The sequence below is a fragment of the Octopus bimaculoides genome, chromosome 8 (assembly GCF_001194135.2).
Source record: "Octopus bimaculoides isolate UCB-OBI-ISO-001 chromosome 8, ASM119413v2, whole genome shotgun sequence".
Taxonomy (NCBI): Eukaryota; Metazoa; Mollusca; class Cephalopoda; order Octopoda; family Octopodidae; genus Octopus; species Octopus bimaculoides.
This window is the reverse complement of record NC_068988.1, coordinates 42,911,109-42,920,802: the sequence shown is the minus strand read 5'-3', so window position 1 is coordinate 42,920,802 and position 9,694 is coordinate 42,911,109. Positions and strand designations below refer to the sequence as shown.

Sequence of the window (9,694 nt, the reverse complement as noted above, 5' to 3'; positions counted from 1 at the left end):
AAAACCTACACGACTAGGTGAAAAGCGCTTCATTTAATATGTGACATTAATAAAAATCTGTAAATGTACAAACATTCAGGTTTCTGAGTACCTTAATTTTTTATATATATATATACATATATATATTTCAAATGAGGGAAGTAGAAGTGAAATTGACATTACAATTGTTTCTGCATTTCTGCAAATTGACATTACATTTGTTCTATTCCTCATACAATGTAACACAATTCATTCAATGTTATGTCATATACTAGGTCGATCATGCCTTCAAATCGTGACAGCGGAAGAAGTGAATGGCCTATTAGAATATTATTATATATTTCCATATATCGTGGCATTTATCATGTTGCGCTCTCGTATAGGACGCTATTTTACAAGTATGTTCTGTGGGAAGAAAATGTGTTTCATCTTACATATTACGAAAAATATCTTAAAGTTGTTTTGTAGGAGAAAACGTAGGGTTTTGAGGGAGAAAATGCAATACAGTATACTGGGATAAAGTATATTCAACTTAGTTTCTTCAAATCCACAATTTAGTTCAGAAAACACTTCAAAAGATAAATCCTGATTTCAAGTTGGGCCTGAATCGAATCTCATTTTCACCCTCAATGGGGTCGATAAAATATACTCGGCTTTACAACTGTTTCTGGCTATCAAATTTCACTTAGAAGGCATTTGTCACTCCTAGGCCACAATAGGAAACCTCTGCGCAAGATGCAGTGTAGTGAGATTGAACTTGAAGTTACGAGGTTGCTAAGCGAACTTCTTAACCGTACAACTATGTTTGCGACTTCGTATATTTTTCTTCCCTTGAGCAATTTTTTTACTTTAAGTCCACTAATGTCCACTTGCTTGCAAAGAAGCAAATGTATTTAATTCTGCTTCCTGTATTAATCGATGTTACAAATATGTATGCCAAAGCCGTATAAATGAGGAGAAGATCTAATTAGTATTTCCCTAGTACTCTAGTTTATCAGCCTGGAAGGAAGAATGTCAAAAATCAACCTAAACGGGAATTGAACTCAGAACGTAGAGAGATAAAATGATAGCGATTTTATACATAAATGCATACGGCCAGAAATTTCAGGTGGGACATAGTCGATTATATTGACCCTAGTATTTAACTGGTACTGTATTTTATCAATTCTTAAAGGACAAAGAGAAACATCAACCCTAGCGAGATTTGAAATTAAAATATAAAATTGTGTAAAAAAAACTCTATTTTAGACACAAGGCCAGCAATTTTGAAAGGAGGTGACCAGTTGATTTTCGACTTCAGCAACTGACCGGTGTTTATTATGCTAGCTTCCGAATAGATGAAAAGCAGAGTTGACCTCGGCGGGATTTGAACTTCTAAGATAAAGCATCGTAACTTAAATACTTCAAAAGCATTTTATCTGACACTCTAATGGTTCTGCTAATCCACCTCCCTCGAGGGATGTAATAACATTAGTAATTTCTATTATGGATGCCATTCCATAAATTTGGGGAGATGTATAAAGGAGGAGAACGACCCGAAAACTTAACTGGTATTGTATTACAAGGATCCTGGAAAACACGAAAGGTTGAATTAAAACTCAGAAAGTAAAAGAATGTAACTAAATATTGTAAAACATTTGTTCAACGTGACTCTGGATCTTGCCAATCCATCACTTCTAGAATAATTATCAGTTCATCTCATAAGTAATGTCCTAGTTTGGGTAAGGAAAAAGTGGCCTAAGTTTGCATTTTATTAAAATTTAATACTGTATATAATTCCCATCATTATTGATGAATTCCTCCCATCTGCTCATTAGCCTTTTAATTCTTTTAGTGAAAAAGTCTTTTGGTTTTGATGAGAAGAAGGAAGAGAGGTCAGTTTCTTTGAGCTTTTGAGTACAAATCATTTTAATGATTTTGTTAGCTTCGAAACAAATGGTAATCAGAAGGAGCGAGGTCCGAGATATAAGGCGGATGAGGGATTTTTCCCAACCAAGTTCTTCTATTTTTTTCAGATGTAATTTTTGCAGTGTGAGACTTTGCATTATCACGAAGCACCACTCTCTTATGATTCGTCAAAGCAGGTCTTTTTTTTTTCTTCAAAGCAGCATCTAAACGCTCTAATTGTTGCCAATAGGTATGAGCAGTAATTGTTGCATTAGTTGGTAACAGTTCAAAATGGATGACTCTAATACAATTTCACCAAACAGAAAGAAGAACCTTTTTTCACGGAAGTCTTTTGGGGTTTGGGGTTTAACCTGTCCTCCACAACTAAGCCATTGCTTGCTTAACATTTTCATTAAAAAATCCATTTTTTCATCAGTCGTTCACCTGTCTAAAAATGGTAAGATATATTCACTCGAGATTTTCGGTTGACTTCTGTCAAATCATGGGGAACCCATTTTCCGAGTTTGGGCACCTTTCCAAGTTGCTGAAGATGGTGGTGAACAGTTGAATGGTTCGAATTGAGCTTGCTTACCAATTCTTAAGCTCATTATCGAATTCAACAGGGCATTTTAAAACTTTGTAAACAATCTTCTTCTTTCGTTCAAGCACCCTTCCCTATAAACTGAATGGTTATTTCGGGTTGCTTCTGCTGCACTGTTTCCCTTTTGAACTCCTAAGTTATTATGTGCTTTAAATGCTCCTTCGATATGACCATCTTTGAGGGATGAATATTAGTTATTAATTTAGATTATTCTGTAGAAAGAAATTGCATTAAGTTAAAGGTTTCCAAATCCATATGAGTATCAGTCAATACCATCTGACATTTTAGAAATCTGTAAAATTTGATAGAAATTACATATATGATATTTAGGACAATGTTCATGGGTTGACCTGATATTTTTTAAGATTTCAACTTGTCTCCTTCACAAAGAAACTTACAAAAGAGAAATTTCACAAAATATTAAATGGAATTAATGGAAAATGTATTGTAACATCTGATGTTGACTAATTGTGAAAATATATTATAAAAGCGCAATTAAAAAGAATATTTAGAACTTATGCATTGTATGTTAGATCTATATGACAATAGATATAGTAAAATTTGGAGGAACCCAACAGAAGCCAAAACCTTTTTCAGAAGTAGTAAAACGATATCATCTACTATCTTTAGGTAACGCTCTAAAATGCGATAAGCGTTTATTAAATCAAACCATGTATGAATGCTGAAAGAATGTAGGAAACCACGTTACACCTTTAACAACTACATTTATTTCCTTTTTTTTTTCTTATCAGACCACATTATTTGCATGACCAACATAATATTTTTATTTTTTCATTTTCTTATATTTTCCTATTTATATTTTAATTTCATTTTCCATATGTTCTTTTTTTTTAAATTCCTTTACACCAGGAAGTTATTTTAGAAAGATAAGATTAAAAACATCCTAACTGCGAAGCAATGAAGTAGTAATTCAAATCAATCTTGTAAAAGTAGGTGCCAAAGACTTCTCATCCCTACCGTCTTAAAAAGAATTGGATATCTGAAAAATACGGAAATATCAAGGCTGGAATGTGATTGATTCTACATCTGCCTGAGACTGACTGAGAGCCAAGAAACAACAACAACAAAATCAATTTAATTAACTAATTTCTCCCACTTTCTTTCGTTAGTTTATTTTCATCCTTGATTGTATATACCACCGAATATATATATTCTTTTCATTAGAAAACAAATTATTGTATACCATAAAACAATCTGAAATACAGGGTGTCCACAAAGTCTGGGTACATGGGGATTAACACATACATTAAGAAATTATTATTTCTTATATTTAATCGTTTATGTTATGATTTTATTTACTCCATGTACCCACATGGAGATTAACACATATTTTAAGAAATTATTATTTCTTATATTTACTTGTTTATGTTATGATTTTATTTACTCCATGTACCCAGACCTTGTGGACACCCTGTATAATGAAATAGAGTTGACAATGCACTACCTATTTCGCTCAGATCTTTTCATTAGAATTGAAAGGAAAGTTTTGAAAGAAATCCTTCTTAATTCGTTGAATGCTTTTCTGAAACTCTGCGTTATTTATATCATTTTTATTAGATACTGACATCAAGTTCAGATTAGCATTCAAAGTAGGCTTTCTTTCATTTTCCTCAGCAACGGTGACAAGAATGTATTCTCATCACCAGAATGTATTTTGGTAGAACAGGACGTGCTCTGGTTTAATGAAACCTTCATTACGAACCATTAATTAGTATATTTGTGACTGCTCTGTTTTAACATTATTATCATATATTTTCAGATCTTTCATCGTCCCTTGATGCTGACTAAATGGCCTACAAGTGATTTGTGCGTGCAGAGACTTGGATAAAATGACGTGTGCTGCATCCAAATGCTTGATTACTTATACACTAGCTCCTTTTTCCTATTCCAGCTGAATACATCAAAAGGTAAAGAACTTCCAATTTCTAATTACAAACATCTTTCAAACTTGCCAATTCCTTTACTTGTTACACAAATATAGACTGAAATTAGATGCTTTTATTTTTTGGCTATTTCCTCAGATCAAATGTGATGGAGTATTTCTGCTTTGAAAGTACTTTGAACTATGCTTTACTACAAAAATACTATTGACTGTTTCTCATCGGTTTTGAGGGAGTCAGAGCTGGTAACAGAAATATAAAAACTGTTTTCATTAAATGGAGGAATTCACTCAGAACTTATTTCCGTGCTCTGACGGTCATAGGCATACTCAGACAAGGTCAGGCTCAAATATTCAGCCGAAGTGGTGAATCAGTAACGAATCGTGTTCTCTAAGTTGTGTAGCTCAGCAGACTCTTATATAACCTGAAAATACACAGTTGATTTGTACGAAGGCTACGAACTTAGAAACTTACAAATTTGCGAGTAAAATGTAAATTACAATCGAAAACATACAAAAGACATACCACATGAGGTTTTATGTGAAGGAATATTGCAAAGTTATAGTGATTGCTGACTAAAGGAAAAATAATCAAAGATATTGACTTGCACTTCATTTATTGATTTATATATATATATATATATATATCTACATAGAGAGAGAGAGAGAGAGAGACTTCCTCAATCTTAAGCACATCAAATCTAACATAGTCCTTTTTAAATAACACTGTCCATTTACCACTGGCTTCTTACGTTTGTCTAGCAAGTCGATAGTAAGCACTAATAAGCTGTAACCCAGTGCAATATACTGCATGGTCGGTTATCAGTAAATAAACCTCGACCCCGTCAACCCTGCTTGATGAGGAGGGTAATTTTTGGACACCACGTGGGATGAAAAATAAAAACCTTTCAAAAGAATGATGAACTCAAGAGTGTCAATAACCATTAAATTTTATGCATTTGTTCATGTTTAAAGATGCATGAGATTATATTTTCGGCAGTTTGCGCAGAGGAAAATCAACTATCAGACTACTTTCAACGAGCAGAAAGGCGATATCCTTTGACGCTGCTGTGAGTGCACACTTCAGACCATATTGGGATACATAAACCATGCTGCATCCCTGATATACTCCAGTCGTTTGGGTCACCTTGCCACTGGTACAAGAATTCAGCACTGAGAGGGTGAGGCTAGCCATCATGCCCAGCCCTTCCTCACTATAACCCAAGTTCAGCATATGTCAGGACTCGAAATTCTTCAAACCAGAGACAGATGGCAGGCCTTTCGGTTCAGCAATCGACATAGGACGAATATCTGCAACAATGAAATACAACCCCTGCAGTAGTTCAATGCAGAAGCAGCCACGAATTTTCAGGTGCATCTTTCATTGTTACGGAGTATGAGAGGTGGAGTTTTAGTCACCATCAAAAACGAAAGATAAGCAACTACTCAACTACTATGCTCTTCTACATGAAAACGACATATAAATGGTGATTGACAATCAACTCATTTTATTAGTTTCAATTTTTTTTAATCAGTTTTTATTCGTCTCTGAACAAGTTGTCTCCTGACGTAGTGTGAGGACTACTAACTCCAGTCAAAATCTATTGAAGGCAATTATTTCATGACACAAAATGAAGTGCTGTATTCAGGGTTTAGTTACGACCTGGTATGTTAATTTTATCAACGGTTCTGTCGTCCATCTTGTCAGACTTAATTTACTTTGGACGGACACTTAGAATGGAAGTAGAAGAGATGTGAAGAAAATCTATGTCGTTCAAGATTATAATCAAGTTTAAGCTCGAAAATTATTCAAGCATACTAACATTACTTCTTTCATTTTCAGCTTGTTCCATGAATATATAATACAGACGTTCAAAGAAACAGGCTTCCAAATTCATTATTCACCCTCCTTGTAAACCTTCTGCCATGGACACGCTATAATGAAAGAAACGAAACACCTATCTTTTGCACCTTCCAACAGCCATTTTTATATGTTTACATTATCTGCGTAATCACTTGCTTTGCTGGATTCCTGTAATGTTCACAGCTGCATTCATAATTTAGTTTCCAGAGTGGTTTCTCTTACTACACTCACGATCAGAGGCCAATTCTACTATGCTGCACTTAATTCTGAATAACATGGAATTAACATATATATTGTGTATTTATTTATATAAACATATATATTGAATATCATTATATTGAGGCGGCGAGTTGGCAGAATCGTTAGCATGCCAGACAAAATGTTTAGCGGCATTTCTTCCAGCTTTATGTTGTGAGTTCAAATTCTACCGAGTTAGACTTTGCCTTTCATCCCTCTGGAGTTGATAAAATAAGTACCAGTCAAGGATCGATGAAATCGACTATCCCTCTCCCTCAAAATTTCAGGCGTTGTGCCTATTGTACAAAGAATTATATTTGACCCAGTGAAAAGTGACGAGCTGGCTGAATCTTTGAAACATCTTATTATAATTCTGCTTGTCACTCCGTTACTTAGCCCGTCCGTCAGGCTTCCACATGATTAGTTGAAGGGGGAAGGAGAGCTGGTGGTGAGTGAAATGTGTAATTTTTTTTAACCAAGTGTTTACCCCGTTACTTCACGTAATTAGTTGAAGGGAAAGGTGAAGAGCGAAAGAAAAAGGAGAGCGAAAAAGAGGGTAAGGCGAAGAGTGAGAGAGAAAGAGGGAGAGTGTTGTGTATTAAGTCTAAAAAATTGTGCATAAAGTATGAAAAGTGTATATATAAAAAGCATTAAGTAATCACCATATCCCAATTTCCTTCACTTTCCAATGAAAAGCAGATGAGCGTCTATCTTTTGATACAGACACAACACAAGCTACGCTTTCAGGTTTTTTTGGATAAATTTTGCAGAAATAACCCAATAAGTTTACCATTAATTCCATGAAATATTCACGGGTCCCGCTAGTCAGAATAAATGTTTGCGATATTTGTTCGACGCAATTCTTAAGCTGATTTAGCGTGACAGATACAAAGGGAGAGAGGTAAAAAAAACTTATCTCTAGACTGGTACTTTATTTATTCGCCTCGGAAAAAAAAATGAAATGCAAAAATGGCCTCAGTCGTATTTGAACTCAGGGCGTAGAGAATCGGAATTAATATCGTAATAACGGCTCATATCAATATAATAATATATGAAATGTGTGTACGGCAATGAGCTGGCAGAGTCGTTTCCGCGCCGGGAAAATGCTTAACAGCATTAATACTGACTTAACGTTCTAAGTTCAAATGCTGCCGGGGGTCTACTTTGCCTTTTATCCTTTCGGATCGATTAAAATAAGTACCAGTTGGACACTGGAGTGAATGAAACCGACTTATCCCCTCCCCTGAAATTTCTGGCCTTGTGCCAAAATTTGAAATCAGTATATGAAATATGTATGTATGTATGTGTGTGAGTTGAATTAATTAGTATACAATATATGTTAATTTGATAGTATACAACAGCTGAATTGATCCTTGGCCGTTAGAAGAGAGAGAAAAAATAATTATGAATGTAATTATGAACACAAATTGAGAAAAAAACAAATGATTATTGAACTTGTATGAATAATGTAAACTTATAAAATGATTACTAGGTGCAAAAGATGAAAGGGTCCTTGTATTATTGAGTCTAAATCTGTTGTATATTATTGGCTTCTGTCATAAGTACATTATCTCACATCTGAGAGAAGTTGTAGTCAATTATATCGACCACCATTATTTCATTGATATTATTGAATAGAACCAATGTGGTGAGCTGGCAGAATTCTTATCACGCAGGGCGAAATGCTTAGCGGCGTTTCGTCCGTCTTTACGTTCTAAGTTCCAATTCCTCCAAGGTGGACTTTGACTGCCATGCTTACAGGGTTGATAAAACAAGTATCAGTTGAGCACTCGGGTTAATGTAATCGACTAACTCCCTCTTCCGACATTTCAGGCCTTGTTGGATTATCGAATAGAACCCGATAATACAAAAAAAAAAGCTGACCTTGGCTGTAATCGAAATGAGAATGTAAATGAGCATAACTGTATTCTAGACTACATTTAATCACTACTTTATCAATTCCACCAATACAACGTTTCGTATTTTGGTTTGTTATTGGATCATCATATACAGACGCTACACTGGCACTCCATCGGTAACGACGGCGAGCGTTTCAATTGATCTGATCAACGGAACAGCCTGCTCGTTAAATAACGTGCAAGTGGCTGAGTACTCCACAGACACGTCGTAACCTTTACGCAGTTCCCAGGGAGAATCAGCGTGACACTGAATGTGATAAGGCTGGCCCTTTGAATTATATGCACAATTAACTTTTGCCAGCAGCAACGTGAAATAAACTGTCATGCTCGAAGACAGAACGCGCGGCCGGGAATCGAACTCACAATCTTACGATCATGTGTCGAATACCCTAACCGCGAAGCCACACGTCCTCACGAATTAACATATGTATTCTCATGTTGTTGTTGTTGTTGTTGTTGGCACTCCGTCGCTTACGATGTCGAGGGTTCCAGTTGATCCGATCAACGGAACAGCCTGCTCGTGAAATTAACGTGCAAGTGGCTGAGCACTCCACAGACACGTGTACCTTTAACGTAGTTCTCGGGGATATTCAGTGTGACAAGGCTGACTCTTTGAATTACAGGCACAACAGAAACAGGAAGTAAGAGTGAGAGAAAGTTGTGGTGGAAAGGTACGGCAGGGTTCGCCACCATCCCCTGCCGGAACTTCGTGGAGCTTTAGGTGTTTTCAATCAATAAACACTCACAACGCCCGGTCTGGGAATCGAAACCGCGATCCTATGACCACGAGTCCACTGCCCTAACCACTGGGCCATTGCGCTTCCGTATTCTCATATAACATCATTACATTGTGGAATTTACATATATATATATATATATATATCGCCTATTACTGAATTGAGTTCAAAACCCGTCAAGATCAAATTTGCCTCTCAACCTCTCAGAGTCGACTAATAAGAAAAAAAAGTACCAATCCAGGTGGAGAAGTGGCAGAAGTGTCAATGTCGGGCGTGATACCTTGTGGTGGTATGTCCCGGCTCCGTGCGTTCTGACAACAACGCTTGCGACAACTGTGGTGCCCAGCTATATCGGTTCTAAAATGACTGCGTTACCTTTTAACAATATTGATGTGTGGAGACGGGAGACGTGCACGCATGGGCGTTCAAAGCTTTCAAACACAGATGAAGATAAACGGTCATCCTTTTACGTAAGACATATCTTTTACTTGTTTCAGTCATCAGACAGTAGCCATGCTGGGGCACCGCCTTGAAGATATATATATATATATATATATATATATATATATA

General features: G+C 36.1%; 1 long non-coding RNA gene across 3 annotated transcripts in view; it reads left to right on the top strand.

Annotated features, from left to right (window-relative positions):
* The window catches only part of LOC128248569 (uncharacterized), a 54,132-nt gene that overhangs the window by 32,439 nt on the left and 11,999 nt on the right, over positions 1 to 9,694 (top strand). For 2 of the 3 annotated variants that reach the window (XR_008264745.1, XR_008264744.1), the window contains exon 2: positions 4,248 to 4,395. This is a non-coding gene — a long non-coding RNA (uncharacterized LOC128248569). Of the gene's footprint in view, positions 1 to 3,207; positions 3,593 to 4,247; positions 4,396 to 9,694 lie in introns of those variants that run through there. The other variant, XR_008264746.1, reaches the window with a different exon arrangement.